The sequence below is a fragment of the Mandrillus leucophaeus genome, unplaced genomic scaffold, assembly GCF_000951045.1.
Source record: "Mandrillus leucophaeus isolate KB7577 unplaced genomic scaffold, Mleu.le_1.0 Scaffold83, whole genome shotgun sequence".
Classification (NCBI taxonomy): domain Eukaryota; kingdom Metazoa; phylum Chordata; class Mammalia; order Primates; family Cercopithecidae; genus Mandrillus; species Mandrillus leucophaeus.
The window spans coordinates 1,044,962-1,062,867 of record NW_012109030.1 but is presented as its reverse complement, the minus strand read 5'-3'; positions in this window follow the sequence as shown (position 1 = coordinate 1,062,867).

The window sequence follows — 17,906 nt, the reverse complement described above, 5'->3', positions numbered from 1 at the left end:
GTAGAGACGGGGTTTCACCACATTGGCCAGGCTGGTCTTGAACTCCTGGCCTCAGGTGATCCACTCGCCTCGGCCTCACAAAGTGCTGGGATTACGGGTATGAGCCACTGCACCCAACCCCGGTAGTAATTTTTAAATATCTATCTTGTCAACAAATGCCTGATAGCAAATGTAAAATGTTACAGTGGACAGGCTCTTCAAACATTGTGAAGAAAACCGTCTTTTTAAGAAACTGACAATGAAACTGACATTTCTAGTTCCCTTACCACATAAATAAAAGCCCTTAGTACAGAAGTATCTTTTGGGGGGGGGGGGAAGCTTAAATAGCAAATGAGAGCACTGCATTGGCTCACGATTGGAGGAAAATGGAAAGTTTTCAGGAACAATTAAAATAACTCTCTGTCCCACCCCTGCCCTTTCCACTGAAGAAGGACACGCTGTCATTACACCTCAGACAGACACCATTGCCCCAGTCCCTTGGGCTCATCGGAAGGTAGGCAAGAAGGGAACAGCCTGTCTCCTGATAAACAAGTACAGAGGGTTCCAAAGATCATCCTGAAGAGCCTGATTTATTTTCCAACAACTTTTAATAAACCCAAGGTCTACAGGGCTCACAGTAAAAAAAAGAAAAAGAAAAAAAGATAGTGTACAAACCAAAGCATTGAGATTTTAAGAATTATAAAAACATTTAGTCATTAAAAAGCATAGAGACAGTACTTGATAGATATATAAATATTTTATACATAAAATCTTCTTGGTTATTGGAAAGGAAAAAGGTGCCAAACTTGGAAAATGGCAGCTTCTACCAAATGTGTGAATGAGGAGAAACGCTGGTTTGCTTCTCAGTGCCTTCGTGAATCTTATTTTCACGAGGGAAAGCCTGCCCTGTTTCTCTTTTCACGATACACTTAGCAGCCCTGCAGCCAGATTTTTTAGAGAGGAATGAGGGAGATTGGTGAGAAGCAAAGTATGAGTTTTCCAGCCATTTGGCTGGCACTACGCTTTTTAAAGTGGGTTATACCACTTCATATTTCCCTAGTCGCCCATCTAAAAAGGAATCAAGTATTTGGTGGCTTTTTTTTTTTCAAAAGAATAAAAATAGCAGGTGGATTTTAACTTGATCTTTGATAGTTAGACTTTGATCTTAGATGTCCATTATTTTTTATGTTTGAAAAATCACCCGATATAAACTAGAAGTCATGATTTTGTCTCCTTTCCTTCCTGTTTAGCTTGGATCTCTTTGGCAGAAACTCTTCTATTCCCCTCGGCTCGTGCAACAACATATGCCAGTTATGGTGTTTCCTCTGTATTTCCTGGTTGTCAGAAGCAATGTTGGTAGACTACATCTTCAAGCATCAGTGTTGTGTTAAGGGAAGGGTTGTTGACGGCAAAAAGTAAGCTCCCTCTGCCGGTTGATGGCTCCCTCTGCAGAAACTAATATCTGAATGTCCATTTCGAGACCACATTCATTCTTCTTCCTACCCAGACGCAAAAGCCTTTGTTATTGGAGGTAAAGACTGTCTATGAACCTGAGACCTGGAAGAGCCCAACAGAGAATGCTGGAGTGGATTTATCTGAGGATACTCCCTGAGGTTTTACATGCAAACCCTGAGATTCTGGACAGTGTTAAATAATAAGGCTTATCACTCTGAAAGGGACAGATGGCAGACCTACCCTGAAATAGCTTTTCTGGAAGAGTAACACATGGTAAATTGCATTAATTGCAATAATTGCTTTTTATGCCTTGATAAAAACTGCCAAAGACCTTCAAAGATCTTCTAATCATGGCAAATGAGCACAGTTCCCCCTTAGCAGTGACAGAGCTACAGCACTACGGCTTGGGGTTCTGCAGAGAGGCTGCAGAATTAAGACCATAGGAACCTGCAGACTTAGGAAAGAGATGGGCAGGTGAGGCCCTGGGTATAGCACAAGGTGGAGGAGTATCTAGTCCCATTTTGGGGCCAAGTTATGGGTATTTCTTGTATAACATGCGTTTGGTTAATTCACTAGTCATGGGGGGAGGCTGGGGTGGGTGGATCACGAGGTCAAGAGATCGAGACCATCCTGGCCAACATGGTGAAACCCCGTCTCTACTAAAAATATAAAAATGAGCTGGCATGGTGGCACGCGCCTGTAGTCCCAGCTACTCACAAGGCTGAGGCAGAAGAATCGTTTGAACCTGGGAGGTGGAGGTTGCAGTGAGCTGAGATCATGCCACTGCACTTCAGCCTAGTGACAGTGAGGCTCTGTCTCAAAAAAAAATGTCACGGTACCTAAGGATTTAGGGAGGCTCCTCGCTTAGCATGAACTGCAGGTGAGGATTACGTTGGTGTCTTGTCTTCCTTCTTTGAAACTCAAAAGAATAGGCGGGTGGTGGAGGGTAGACTTTCCTACTACATTTCTGTGATTTCCGTCTGACACAAACTAACCATGTAACACAAGGAGGATTTCTATTTAACAAAGCTTTCCAGTTTTTCTCCTTTGAAATGATTTGGTTATGCGTCCCCTCCAAATCTCATGTTGAAATGTGATCGCCAGTGTCGGAGGTGGGGCTAGTGGGAGGTGTTTGGGTCTGGGGGGGGTGGATTCCTCATGAATGGCTTGATGCCCTCCTCATGGTAATGAGCGAGTTTTTACTCTGTTAGTTCTCACAATAACCGGTGCTTTAAAAGAGCCTGGCTTCTCTCTTGCTCCCACTCTTGCCATGTGACATGCCTGCTCCCCCTTCATCTACCACTAAGCTTCCTGAACCCTCACCAGAAGCCAAACAGATGCTGGCACCGTGCTTGCACAGCTTGAAGAAGCATGAGCCAAATAAACCTCTTTTCTTTATAAATTACCCCGCCTCAGGTACTTCTTTATAGCAATGCAAATGGAGTAAGACATGCTTCTATGAAGATTTTTACGTCTTTGCTTTATTGTACCTCCTTTATGTTGAGTCAAGCTTCTGCTTTGTGCATGGAATCAGTCTATGACTTTGGATATTTTCCATTATTTTAATCTTCCAGGAATATTTATATCTTTTTTCTTTTCATTCACTCTGCCAACAAATGCAGGAAACTTTATGGAGAAGACACTAGATTTCAGGCACTCTACTAGTGTGGGCTACTTCCCATGGTATGTGGGATAAAAAGATTACTTATCACTAACATTTTTTTGTTGTTGTTCCAGACAGTATTTGAAGCACTTTTGGTGTATCTCATTTAATCCTCACAGTAAACCTTTGCGGTTATTATTATCCCTATTTTGCAAGTGAGAAACCAGCAGCCCAGACAGATTACGTAGTTTTTTCAAGGCCACACAACTCCTAAGTGGCAGAGCTAAAACTTGAAACTTTCAGACACCTTGTTTTTCATGTGTACATTGAAGGACTATCACTGTTGAGGGCGGCGGGGGGAAGTGAACTTGTAAGTCAGCAAACAATTTCCATCCAGGATGACAAGGGTCCTATTATACATATGCAATGTGTTAGGGCAGGGGATATCATTTGGATGTGTGTCCCTGCCCAGATCTCATGTTGAAATGTAGTCCCCAGTGTTGGAGGTGGGGCGTGGTGGGAGGTGATTGGATTTCTCATGAATGGTTTAGCACTGTCCCTTTGCTGCTGTCCTTGTGATGGTGAGTTCTCTCGATGTGGTCGTTTAAACCTGTGTGGTACCTCCCTCCTACTTCCATTGTTGCTGCTCTGGCCATGTGACCTGCCTGCTCCTCCTTTGCCTTCCACCGTGATTGTAAGTTTCCTGAGGCCTCCCCAGAAGCTGAGCAGATGGCAACATCATGCTTCCCATACAGCCTGTGGAGCTGTGAGCCAATTAAACCTCTCTTCTTTCTTTTTTTTATTTTACATTAAGTTCTGGGATACATGTGCTGAACATGTAGGTTTGTTACACAGGTATATATATGCCACGGTGGTTTGCTGCACCTATCAACCCCATCATCTAGATTTTAAGCCCTGCATGCATTAGGTATTTGTCCTAATGCTCTCCCTCCCCTTCCCGCCACCCACCCCAATAGGCCCCAGTGTGTGATGTTCCCCTCCCTGTGTCCATGTGTTCTCATTGTTCAACTCCCACTTATGAGTGAGAACATGTGGTGTCTGATTTTCTGTTCCTTTGTTAGTTTGCTAAGGATGATGGTTTCCAGCTTCATCCATGTCCCTGCTAAACCTCTTTTCTTTGTAAATTACCAGTCTCAGGTATTTCTTTATAGCAATGCCAGAAAGAACTAATACAGCAGGTGTCAGCAGTTTTCTCCTGTCAAGTGCCACATAATTAATATTTAGGCTTTGTGGGCCAAACAGTCCCTGATGCAACCACGTAACTCTACATACTAGTAAGAAAGCAACCACAAACAATAGTAAGTGAATAAGGTGGCTGTATTCCAATAAAACTTTATAAAAACAGGTGGTAGGCTGGATTTGACCCACAGGACTGTAGTTTGTCAACCTCTGTTCTAGGGGATTACAAGGAATAGAAAAACCAATTCTGCCTGAATATGAGAAACAGACATTTGAATTAATCCCTGGATATCAGGCCACAAGGGAGAAAGCCATTCCAAGCAGAGAGAAATGTGTTCATAACTGGGGAACTCTGAAAATTGATATTTGCAGAAAATATGAAATGTGAGTGACAAGAAATGTATAGGACAACGGCAGAATCCAAGTTTGGAAAGGGGGATTTGTGCCTAGGTTAACAAATCATGTATTGTATGACAACCACTTAGTAAGTGCAGTTTATGTAGGCTTTTTGATTTCTTCTGTGAACAACTTGTTTCTTTTCTCCTGATACAACTTTGCTATTTCCCTCTTAATTAGTGACATACAAAATGCCTTCATGTGCCATTGTATCAGCAAGACAAGAAGATAAACCGTAAGGGGTCTGCCAGCAACATAGGGATAAATACAGTTGATGAAACATGGTATTTCAAAGATACTGGACTGAAACATTCTAGGAGATACTCTGATAGAAAATGAGGACAAATTTTTGTCTTTTGTAAAACCCCGTGGGTATAATTTTGCCATTAGCCAAGATGGATGTTTCAATGTTGAGACATGAGAAATCTTTGAAACACCAAGGCATAACATGAATGCTGCAGGGAAAATGAAGTTGATTTTTTTTTTTTTTTGAGCTGTAAGTCAACTAAAGTTGCTTATGACAGCTTGCTGATGAAACATGGTTTTGATAATGCTCACAGACAGTTGTCCAAGTTACTAAGTTTATTAGAATTCCTGCATAGGTGGGAAAGTTGTTGAGTGTGGTCTTGGATTTTAGTCTCTAAAGTCAAGTGATATCCCTAGGGCTGTATCTGGGACAGCTTCATTATAGGAGAAAAAATAGAGGCTGGAAGATCCATCCATTTCCCTCAAGATGTGGGCATGTTCTCTTCATGCAATCAGGAGATTCCCTTAGTTCTAACATTCCCCATCTGGAAAAAATAAATTTCAACTGATGCACTGAGATAAAATAGATGATATTCCTTAGCTGAGTGCCAAGCCAAGCCAAGCTGCAAGTTTTTAAGAGAAAACCAAAAAGAAGTATAAGATTCTTAAGCCTCTACCCACATTGAAGGACTAAAAGGAGCAATCGGGGTGCTAGGTGTCCCCTTCTACCACACCCACCCTAGGAGCAGATGGAGAGGCTCTGCCCTGCACTTCAAGCCCAGTGGGGTTCCATCAGGACCCCACAGTTAGAGTGGCATGGTGGGGCCCAGTGGCCCCGTATCTGACTCCAACTCCTGAGAGTGGAAGGCAGGCTGGCAAGTGGAAGGGGGAACAGTTGAGCTGGGGACTCCCTCCATGAGAGTTTGCTGGAGCAGAGGATGCACCAAGGTTTCTTGCAGACTAGAAATGGATCGTTTGAGAAGGTGCTGATGGGCTGGTCTTAATCCAGTCTAAGATGGCCACACACAATGTGAAGGGACTTCATTGCAAAGAGGATGGCGGCGAAGTTCAGATTCACAGAGGCTGAAAAAGGAGCCTTTTACAGACCAGAGGGAAGAGAAACTCATTCTCCCTCACTAGGGGATGATGGGGTTTGGCTCTATGTCCCACCCAAATCTCATCTCAGATTTTAATCCCCATGTGTCAGGGGAGGGGCCTGGTGGGAGGTGATTGGAATCCTGGGGGAAGTTTCCTCCTTGGTGTTCTTGTGATGGTGGGATCTCATGAAATCTGATGGTTTAAAAGTGTGGCACTTGTACTTTTGCACTCACTGTGCCCTGCTGCCATGTAAGATGTACCTTGCTTCCCCTTTGCCTTCTGCCCTGATTGTAAGTTTCCTGAGGTCTCCCCAGTCATGCAGAACTGTGACCCAATTAAAACTCTTTATAAATTACCTAGTCTCAGCTCACTGCAACCTTCCCCTTCCAGGTTTAAGTGACTCTTGTGCCTCAGCGATCTGGGATTACAGGCACTCACCACCACACCCAGCTAACTTTTGTATTTTCAGTAGATACAAGGTTTTGCCATGTTGGCCAGACTGGTCTCAGACTCCTGGCCTCAAGTGATCTATCCACCTTAGCCCCTCAAAGTGCTGGGATTACAGGCGTGAGCCATGGTGCCTGGCCTCAGGTAGTTCTTTATAGCAGTGTGAAAACAGACAAATACAGGGGAACTGTGGGTAGGAGATGCCCAACCCTGGAAACATCTCCAAGAAACCCATACACATGTCTACAAGAGAAAGGAAGCATTAAACATCTGCCAGGCCCAGAAAGCATGAAGCCAAGCTTTGACAGCACTGGTCAGATAAGTTTCCTGCCCTACCCTCCATGCCCCTCTTTGAGGCTTCTCACTTCTCTCTGCCCTCTTTGTGGAGGTGTTGGAAACTGCACTGAGCAACATGGAAAGGAAAAGAAGAGCAAAGTAGGGAAATAGCAGAAACTGATCACAGCCTTAATCCAGTCTAAGATGGTCTTAATCCAACCTAAGATGGTCTTAATCCAACCTGAGATGGCCACACACAATGTGAAGGGACAGCTTCCTGGGCCTAAGTTAAGAAAAGGAGGAGAAATGTCTACTTTGATCAACTTAAAGTGTTGGCACCGGGCCAGGCATTGGGACCCATGCCTGTAATCCTAGCAGTTTGGGAGGCCAAGGCGGGTGGATCACCTGAGGTCAGAAGTTCAATACCAGCCTGGCCAACATGGTGAAACCCCATTTGTACTAAAAATACAAGAATTAGCCGGGCATGGTGGTGCATGCCTGTAATCCCAGCTGCTTGGGAGACTAAGGTAGGAAAATCACTCGAACCCAGGAGGCAGAGGTTGCAGTGAGCCAAGATCGAGCCACTGCACTCCAGCCTGGGCAACAAAGTGAGACTCAGTCTCAAAAAAAAAGAGTGTTGACTCCGACATCCAATCAGTAAACTGGCACAGTGTGTTATGACCCAGGCATGAGTAGAGAAGGCACAAAGCCTGACAACCGTGATGTCCAGAGTAAGAAATTAAGCAGCCCCACCGAGGAAATTTACATAAAAGGGAAATGAAGTTGCTTTGGTTTTGCGTCTGTTGGTTTTGGGCCTGGTTGCCCCCGGATCCATTTTTTACTGTCTTCTCCCACAGAATCTTGGGCTGTGGTAGCTGAATTCTAAGTTAACTCTCCAAAATCCCCAACCCCTAAGGTACTCTATAATATCCTGCCCTTGGTACGGGCAGGCTTTCTGAAAATGATGGGAGAGTCACCCCCTTGATTACGTTGTGTCAGACTCTAAGTAGACTGGAGAGGGAGAACCTCTTGCAGGCTTTGAAGACGTGAGCTTCTGTGCTGTGGGAGGGCCATGTGCCTAGAATCTGTTTATGGCCTCTTGAGGCTTCTCTAGACCCCAAAGTCAGCAGGAAACTCAGTCCTATGACCACAGGAGGATTAATCCTGCCAACAGCATGAATGCGTGTGTAAGAAGAGCAAAGCCGCCCAGCCTGCCCAGCACGTTGATTTCAACACAACAGCATCTGAGTAGGGGAGGCCTGCTAACCCAGGCCTGACTTCCCAGGGAAATAGGACATAATAATATGTTCTAAGCCTCGACATTTGTAGTAACCTGTTACACAGATAGAAAGCTAATGAGAGCTGGGCGCAGTGACTCATGCTTTGTAATACTAGTGCTTTGGGAGACCAAGGTGGGAGAATTGCTTGAAGCCAGGAGCTTGAGACCAGCCTGGGCAACATAGCAAGACCCCTGTCTGTCGCTACAAAAATAAAAACAAATTAGCTGGGCATGTTGGCACATGCCTGTAGTCCCAGCTCCTTGGGACGCTGAGGTGGGAGGATCTCTTGAGCCAGGAGTCCGAGGCTGCAGTGACCCATTATCACTCCACTGCACTCCAGCCTGGGCAACAGAACAAGACCTCATCTCTCAAAGGTAAACATAGGAGGGAAAACAAAGAGGCTGGTTCTGGGAGGCTGCTTCCCAGGTTCCCATGTCTGGGGGCCTCTTTGAGGGAGATTGAGGGGAAGAATCCAGGAGATATACCCCCCAACCCTCTGCTGTGGATGGCCTCCAGGACAGTCACTGGGGTTTCCTGATGGTTCTGGCTTCTATCAGGTGACCAGTCAGGTCAAAACTGTCTCTCCCAACCGTCTGTCTTCTCCTTTCTCAGTATGTCATGGTTTGAAATACTGAAAGATGCCTACAGGAAGATAAGAGAAGTAGAAACACCAAGTGGAGAAGGAGGAATGGAGGAGAATCTCATCACATCTTTTTCCTGACTCCAGTCTCCAAGTAATCCCATCTCCGTCCCTCTGTCTCTTGTTCACCAATGTTGCCCATTTCTGGCTCATCTTACCATCCTCTGTTTACTTCCTCCATAGTTCTATATTTGGGCACCTCACTTTATGCATTAAACTCCTTTTTTAAAAACTCAAATGGTTTCTGATTCCTGGTTAGATCCCAACCATAAGAGCATCCTATGAGTCATGCATCTCTCTATATTTGCGAGAATGTAAATATATATGACATTTCAATATATGTGTGCATGAATAAACCTGTGTGTGTATATATATATATAACTTTGTTTTAGTTAAACAATGACCCAAAGCACATTCAGTGGTCTGCCACTTAATGCTTTAGCTCATGAATAAATTGCTAAAGGAAAATGCTTGCTTGCACTTAGTAAAACAGGTTAAATGCTTTGCTAGACAGATCGTTTACCTAATTGAGAATCCCAAATCCAGCTTTGCCATCTAATCCATGACGCCACAAATCTTTGTGTCCTTGGTCCTCTGAGCCAGGAGCTGATCCAGTTCCAGGGACTCTGAAGAATAACTCTACTTCCTCCTCCTTCACTGTTATCTCACGCATTCAATAGGTACTTGGCATAACTTGCCTAAATCTACAAAGCCCAGAATTAGCAAGCACTGAAAACAAGCATATGCTGAGTGTCCTGGTCATTCGAAAACATATTTTATCCAGAGTTATTCGGAAACCCATTCATTTGGTCACATTGGCACATTCTGATGTAAAGTAGAGATACTTCCTCAAAGGAGTGAATTCCTAGACTGTTACAGAATATAAACTTTCTTGCCCTTTATATGGTATGCCATTTATGGCTGGAGTTTGCAGGAAAATGTTGAGGAAGGGATGCTCAAATGCAAAGGCTCAACCCACAAAAGTAGAGCTGCTGTTTCAGCTCTTTATCTAACATTTGGGTATGAATATGCATTAAAGAGCCAGTTAGTAGCCTGGGCTGTGGATTAGTGCCCTAGGTGAGCCCTGTTTCTCACAGAGGTAACACTGTTTTATGAGTGCTGACTTGATCCTTAGAGGTAACTTGTTGCCTCACCCATCAGTAGCCCAATGTTAGCCTTATGCAAACAGAAGGAGAGAACAATTCAATGCAATAGAACTCACAGTCAGGAGCCAGGAATAAACCTGCATGATGGAGGCTCAGTAGAGGTACCTTCTCAGATGCAAGTTGAAAAAAAAAAAATTTGTTTTCAGTTTAATTGGCATGATTAACACTTTCTCCATCACTCTCTCAAGCCTCAAAAAATCAAATAATTAAGCTCTGGGCCAGGCACGGTGGCTCATGCCTGTAATCCTAGCACTTTGGAAAGCCAAGGCAGGTGGATCACTTGAGGTCAGGAGTTTGAGACCAGCCTGGCCAACATGGCAAAACCCTGTTTCTACTAAAAATACAAAAATTAGCCATGCATCATGGCGCATGCCTGTAGTCCCAGCTACTAGGGAGGCTGAGTCAGGAGAATCGCTTGAACCTAGGAGTTAGAAGTTACAGTGAGCAGAGATCATGCCACTGCACTCCAGCCTGGGTGACAGACTCCATCTCAGAAAAAAAAAAAAATTAATTTTAAAAATTCAGCTCTGATTTGGAGGGTTTGCCTGTTTCCGTGGTGTAAATGTCAGTGTGTAAGCCTCTAGCATTAATCAGTAAGCTGGAAGCTTGATGTGGGGATGTGTGTATCTGCTATACAAACAGCTGTGTCCCCAAACTTTCTACAGTTGATCCTGGTCAGTTTACCCAATGTTGCTAGCCCTGCTGCATATTCAGTCACTGCCATTACTCACCTTGGGCCATGGTAGATGTTTGGTTACAAACCAACAAGCAATGTAGAGCATTTGCCCTTCTGTCTTTTGATTTCAAGATCATGGTGATGCTGTGGACAGAAAAAACAATGGATTCTAATGTGAGCCAACTGATTGTTCAGAATGTTGCTTTTTGATGAATACCTATATCTGTGGCCATGCTGTGTGAATGACAAAGGAGCATAGTTCTGACATAAATGTTGGTTGATGTTTTCCTTCAACTTAATGAGTGAAAAAAGAAAGTAAAACAACAAAGGAAATGGATATACGAATTTCACTCATTTGTCAATGATGTGAGTGGTTACTTTGCTGATTTAGGTAATAACTTTTATTAATTTCAGTGGTTTTGGGGGAAGGGGTAGTGGTCAGTTACATGAATAAGTTCTTCAGTGGCGATTTCTGAGATTCTGGTGCACCCATCACCCGAGCAGTGTACACTGTACCCAATGTGTAGCCTTTTATCCCTCACCCACTTCCCACCCTTTACCCCCAAGTCAGCAAAGCCCATTGTATCATTCTTATGTTTTTGCATCCTGATAGCTCCCATGTATGAGTGAGAACATACCATGTTTGGTTTTCTATTCCTGAGTTACTTCACTTAGAATAATGGTTTCCAATTCCATCCAGTTTGCTGTGAACATCATTATTTCATTCTTTTTTAGAGCTGAGTAGTAGTCCATGGTGTGTGTGTGTGTGTGTGTATTAGGCCATGGTAGGTGGGCCCCCCCCCACACACATACATATACATATGGACCACATTTACTTTATGCACTCATTGATGGGTATTTGGGCTAGTTCCATATTTTTGCAAGTGTGAATTGTGTTGCTATGAATATGCATGTGCAAGTATCTTTTTTGTGTATTGACTTCTTTTCCTCTGGGTAGATACCCAGGAGTGGGATTGCTGAATCAAATGGTATATTTACTTTTAGTTCTCTAAGGAATCTCCACGCTGTTTCCCATAGACATTGTACTAGTTTACATTCCACCAACAGTGTAAAAGTGTTCGCTTTTCACCACATCTACTCCAACATGTATTTTTTAAATTATGGCCATTCTTGCAGGAGTGAGGTGGTATCTCATTGTGGTTTTGATTTGCATTTCCCTCATCATTAGTGACGTTGAGCATTTTTTCATGTCAGCCATTTGTAGATCTTTTGAGAATTGTCTATTCATATCCTCAGCCCACTTTTTGATGGGATTGTTTTGTTCTTGCTGATTTGAGTTCCTTGTAAATTCTGGGCATTAGTCCTTTGTCAGATGCATAGATTGTGAAGATTTTCTCCCACTCTGTGAGTTGTCTGTTTATTTTGCTGATTATGTCTTTCACTGTGCAGAAGCTTTGCAGTTTAATTAAGTCCCATCTATTTATCTTTGTTCTTGTTGGATTTCCTTTTGGGTTCTTGGTCATGAAGTCTTTGCCTAAGCTAATTTCTAGAAGGGATTTTCCAGTGTTATCTTCTAGAATTTTATGGTTTGGGGTCTTAGATTTAGTCTTTGATTTATCTCAAGTTGATTCTTGTATAGGGTGAGAGATGAGAATCCAGTTTCATTCTACATGTGGCTTGCCAATTATCCCAGCACCATTTGTTGAATAGGGTATCCTTTTCCCACTTTATGTTTTGATTTGCTTTGTCAGAGATCAGTTGACTGTATTTGGCTTTATATCTGTGTTCTCTATTCTGTTCCACTGTTCTATATTCCTATTTTTATATCAGTACTATGGCGTTTTGGTGATTATGGCCTTATAGCATAGTTAAAGTTTGGTAATGTAATACCTCCAGATCTGGTGGGTATTTTTTGTTTTTTGCTTAGTCTTGCTTTGGCCATGTGGGCTCTTTTTTGGTTCCATATGAATGTTAGGATTGTTTTTTCTAGTTCTGCTAAGAAAGCTGGTGGTATTTTGATAAGAATTACATTGAATTTGTAAATCGCTTTTGGCAGTATGGTCATTTTCACAATATTGACTCTACCCATCCATGAGCATGGGATGTGTTTCCATTTGTTTGTATCATCTGTGATTTCTTTCAGCAGTGTTCTGTAGTTTTCCTTGTAGAGGTCATTGATGTCCTTGATTAAGTATATTCCCCTAAGTATTTTTATTGTTGTTGCAGCTATTGTAAAAGGGGTTGAGTTCTTGATTTCATTCTCGACTTGGTTACTGTTGGTGTATAGCAGAGCTACTGATTTGTGCACATTAATAATGTATCCTGAAACTTTGCTGAATTTATTTACCAGTTCTAGGAGCTTTTTGGATGAGTCTTTGGGGTTTTCTAGGTATACAATCATGTCATAAGCAAACAGTGACATTTTGACTTCCTCTTAACCAATTTGGATGCCCTTTATTTCTTTCTATTTGATTGCTCTGGCTAGGACTTCAGTACCAAGTGGTGAGAGTGGGCATCCGTGTCTTGTTCCAATTCTCAGGGGGTTGCTTTCAACTTTTCCCAACTGAGTATAATGCTGACTGTTGGTTTGTCATGGATGGCTTTTATAACCTTAAAGTATGTCCCTTCTATGCCAGTTTTGCTGAGGGTTTTAATCATAAAGGGATGCTGGATTTTGTCAAATGATTTTTTCAAATGCTTTTTCTGCATCTGACAGAGATGATGATGTGATTTTTGTTTTTAATTCTGTTTGTGTGGTGTATCACATTCATTGTGGATGTTAAACAATCCCTGTATCCCTGGTATGAAACCCACTTGATCATAGTAGATTATCTTTTTGATGTGCTGTTGTATTCTGGTAGCTAGTATTTTGTTAAGATTTTTTCCATTTATGTTCATCAGGGATATTGGTCTGTAGTTTTCTTTCTTTGTTATGTCTTTCCCTGTTTTTGGTATTAGGGTGATACTGGCTTCATAGATTTAGGGAGGGTTCTCTCTTTCTGTATCTTTTGAAATAGCGTCAGTAGGCTTGGTACCAGTTCTTCTTTGAATGTCTGATAGAATTCAGCTGTGAATCTGTCTGGTCCTGAGCTTTTTTCTGTTGGTAACTTTTTAATTACCATTTCAATCTCACTGCTTGTTGGTCTGTTCAGAGTTTGTTTCTTCCTGGTTTAATCTAGGAGGGTTGCATATTTCCAGTAATTTATCCATCTCCTCTAGGTTTTCTAGTTTATGCACATAAAGGCAAACGTTCATAGTAGCCTTGAATGATCTTTGGTATTTCTATGGTATCAGTTATAATATCACCCATTTCATTTCTAATTGAGCTTATTTGGATCTTCTCTCTTTTCTTGGTTAATCTCACTAATGGTCTATCAGTTTTATTTATCTTTTCAAAGAACCAGCTTTTTGTTTCATTCATCTTTTGTATTTTTTTTTTTTTTTTTTGGTTTCAATTTCATTTAGTTCTGCTCTGATCTTGGTTATTTCTTTTCTTCTGCTGGGTTTCAGTTTGACTTTTATTTGTCTAGTTCCATGAGGTGTCACCTTAGATTGTTCATTTGTGCTCTTTGAGACTTTTTGATGTAGGCATTTAATGCTATGAACTTTCCTCTTAGCACTTATTTTGCTGTATCCCAGAAGTTTTAATAGGTTATGTCACTATTCAGTTCAAAGAATTTTTTAATTTCCATCTGGATTTCATTTTTGACCCAACAATTGTTCAGGAGCAGGTTAATTTCCATGTATTTGCACAGTTTTGAGGGTGTCTTTTGGAGTTGATTTCCAATTTTGTTCTACTGTGGTCTGTGAAAGTACCTGATATAATTTCAGTTTTTAAAAATGCGTTGCGACTTGTTTTGTGGCCTATCATATGTTCTATCTTGGAGAATGTTTCATGTGCTGAATGGAAAGCATATTCTGCAGTTGTTGAGTAGAATATTCTGTAAATATCTGTTTAGTTCATTTGTTGTAGGGTATAGTTTAAGTCCATTGTTTCTGTGTTGAATTTCTGTCATGATGACTGTCCAGTGCTGTCAGTGGAGTATTAAAGTCCCCCACTATTACTGTGTTGCTGCCTATCTCATTTCTTAGGTCTGATACTAATTGTTTTATAAATTTTGGAGCTGCAGTATTAGGCGCATATGAATTTAGGATTGTGATGTTTTCCTGTTGGACTAGTCCTTTTATCATTATATAATGTCCCTCTTTGTCTTTTTTAACTGCTGTTCCTTTAAGATTTGTCTAAGAATAGCTACTCCTGGTCGATTTTGGTGTCCATTTGCACAGCATGTCTTTTTCCACCCATTTACCTTGAGTTTATGTGAGTCCTTATGTGTCAGGTGAGTCTCTTGAAGACAGCAGATACTAGGTTAGTGAGTTCTTACCCATTCTGCCATTCTGTATCTTTTAAGTGGAGCATTTAGATCATTTACATTCAATGTTAGTATTGAGATGTGAGGTACTATTCTATTCACTGTGCTATTTGTTGCCTGAATACCCTGTTTCTTTTTTTCTTTTTTTTTTCATTGTGTTTTTTATAGGTCCTGTGAGATTTATGCTTTAAGGAGATTCTATTTTGGTGAATTTCAAGAATTTGTTTCAAGATTCAGAGCTCCTTTTAGCCGTTCATGTAGTGCTGGATTGGTAGTGGCGAATTCTCTCAGCATTTGTCTGTCTGAAAAAGACTATCTTTTCTTTATGAAGCGTAGTTTTGCTGGATACAAAATTATTGGCTGATACTTGTTTTGTTTAAGGAGGCTAAAGATAGGACCCCAATCCCTTCTAGCTTGTAAGATTTCTCCTGAGAAATCTGCTGTTAATCTGACAGGTTTTCCTTTATGGGTTCCTGATGCTTTTGCCTCACAGTACTTAAGACTTTTTCATTTCTCTTGACCTTAGATAACCTGATGACCGTATGCCTAGGCAATGATCTTTTTGTGATGAATTTCCCAGGCATTGTTTGAGCTTCTCCTATATTGGATGTCTAGATCTCCAGCAAGGCTGGGGAAGTTTTCCTCAATTTTTCTCTCAAATATGTTTTCCAAACTTTTAGATTTTTCTTCTTCCTAGGGAACACCAATTCTTAGGTTTTTGGTTTTTGGTTGTTTAACATAATGTCAAACTTATGGAGGCTTTGTTCATTGTTTAAAATTATTTTTTCTTTGTCTTTGTTGGATTGGATTAATTCAAAAGCCTTGTCTTCAAGTTCTGAAGTTCTTTCTTCTACTTGTTCCATTCTATTGCTAAGACTTTCCAGTGATTTTTGCATTTCTTTAAGTGTGTCCTTGCTTTCCAGAAGTTGTGATTTTTTAAATTTATGCTATCTGTTACACTGGAGATATTCCCATGCATATCCTGTATCATTTTTAAAATTTCTTTAAGTTTGACTTCACTTTTCTCTGGTGCCTTTTTGATTGGCTTAATAATTGACCTTCTGAATTCTTTTTCTGGCAATTCAGATATTTCATGATGGTTTGGATCCACTGCTGGTGAGCTAGTGTGATCTTTCGGGGTGTTAAAGAATCTTGTTTTGCCATATTACCAGAATTGTTTTCCTGGTTCCTTCTCATTTGGGTAGACTATATCAGAGGGGGAAGATCTGGGACTTCAGATTATTTTGTCCCACAGAGTGCTCCCTTGATGTGGTGCTCTCCCCTTTCCCTTATGGATGGGGCTTCTGAGAGCCAAACTGCAGCGATTGTTATTTCTCTTTTGGATCTGGCCACCCAGCAGAGCTACTGAGCTCTGGGCTGGTACTGGGGAGTGTCTGCAAAGAGTCCTGTGATGTTGATCTGTCTTCAGGGCTCTAAGGCATGGATACCAGTACCTACTCTGGTGAAGGTAGCAGGGCAGTGAAGTGGATTCTGTGAGGGTCCTTGGTTGTATTTTTGCTAAGTGTTCTGGTTTTGTATTGGCCTCCAATCAGGAATTGGCACTTTCAAAAGCACATCAGTTGTGGTAGTATAGGGGACCCTAGAGCTCCCAAGAGATTATGTCCTTTGTCTTTGCCTAGCAGGAGAGGTAGAGAAAGACCATCAGGTGGGGGCAGGAATAAGTGTGTCTGAGTTCAGACTCTCCTTGAGTAGGGCTTGCTGTGGCTGCTGTGGGGGATGGGGATGGTGGTTCCCAGGCCAATGGAGTTATGTTCCCAGGGGGATTATGGCCGTCTCTACTGCATCACACAGGTCACCAAAGAAGTGAGGGAAAGCAGGCAGCCACACACAGGCCTCACCCAGCTCTCAACAGCCTGCAGCCAAAAGGCCAGTCTCCTCTCTTTCCAACCATGCCCCACCAACAGCACCAAGTTTATTTCCAGGTAGCCAGTGAGTAGGGCTGAGAACTTGCCCCAGGATACAAGTCTCCCAGCTCCAAAAGAAAGCAGACTCACAGTTCCTCAGTTGTCCCATGGAGGCTGCAGCAGCAATCCACCTCCTTCAGAGGGTCTGTGGATTCTCTCAGCTTTCCTGGTATGTTCCTGCAGTAGTCCTTGGAGCAAAAGTTCAAGATGTAAGTCTCCATACACTGCTCTGTCCATCAAAGTGGGAGATGCAGAGACGTCCTGCCTCCTATTCTGCCATTTCTCTCCCTTTGATGTTCTTACCCTCTCAGGTAATAATTTGTGAATACTAGAATACTGCCTCATGCTTCTGTGCTATTTGCAACGTAGCAGCTACACACACATTTTTGTGTTGTGTGTGTAGGATTAACATTTTCTCCATCACTTTAAGCCTGGAAAATCAACAAATAATAAATGAAGCTCTGATTTGGAGGGTTTGCCCATTTCTGTGGTGTAAATCTAGTGTGTAACCCTCCAGCATTAATCACTAAGCTGAAAGCTTGATGCGGGGAAGACAGACCCTTATCTGCTATGCGCACAACTGTATCCCCTAGACGTTGTACAGCTTATGGTACATGCAAGATGCTCAACAGGAATGTATTGAAAGAATGAATAAATCCTCTCTATCCTGCCTCTTCTGAAATGAACAGACAACAGAAGGTCCTAACCTTTTGGGAGTTATTTCATTAAAATTCCTTGGTTTAGAGAGGTGGTTACTTTTTGTTCCTATTTTGTGACTGAGGTCTAGCAATTCCACAGAGGGCTGAGAGGGCTTCCCAACATCCTTTCCTTCCTTGGTCAGTAACAGGGATGGTTGAGGGAAAGAAGTGAATCAGAAAATCCAAATTATATTTCTGCCACTTAGCTCAGAATAAATTCCCAGTTGAAGGTGGACTCCTGTAATAAGAAAGAGATTAGCTATCCATTCTACGTTTGCTTTCTTCCTCCTCACATTTGTATTAGTCACACTTTGTCTTCATTCCTTATCTTTGTCCTGGTCCTGAGTGAATGCTGCCTGCTTGAGCTATTTTCTGAAATGTCACTTTGCAGGTAAGGCTTTCCTTGGCCACCATATTTAAACAGTATGCATCTCACATCACCATAATCCCTTTACCTTTCTTTAGTTTTCTCTGAAACACTCTGCAT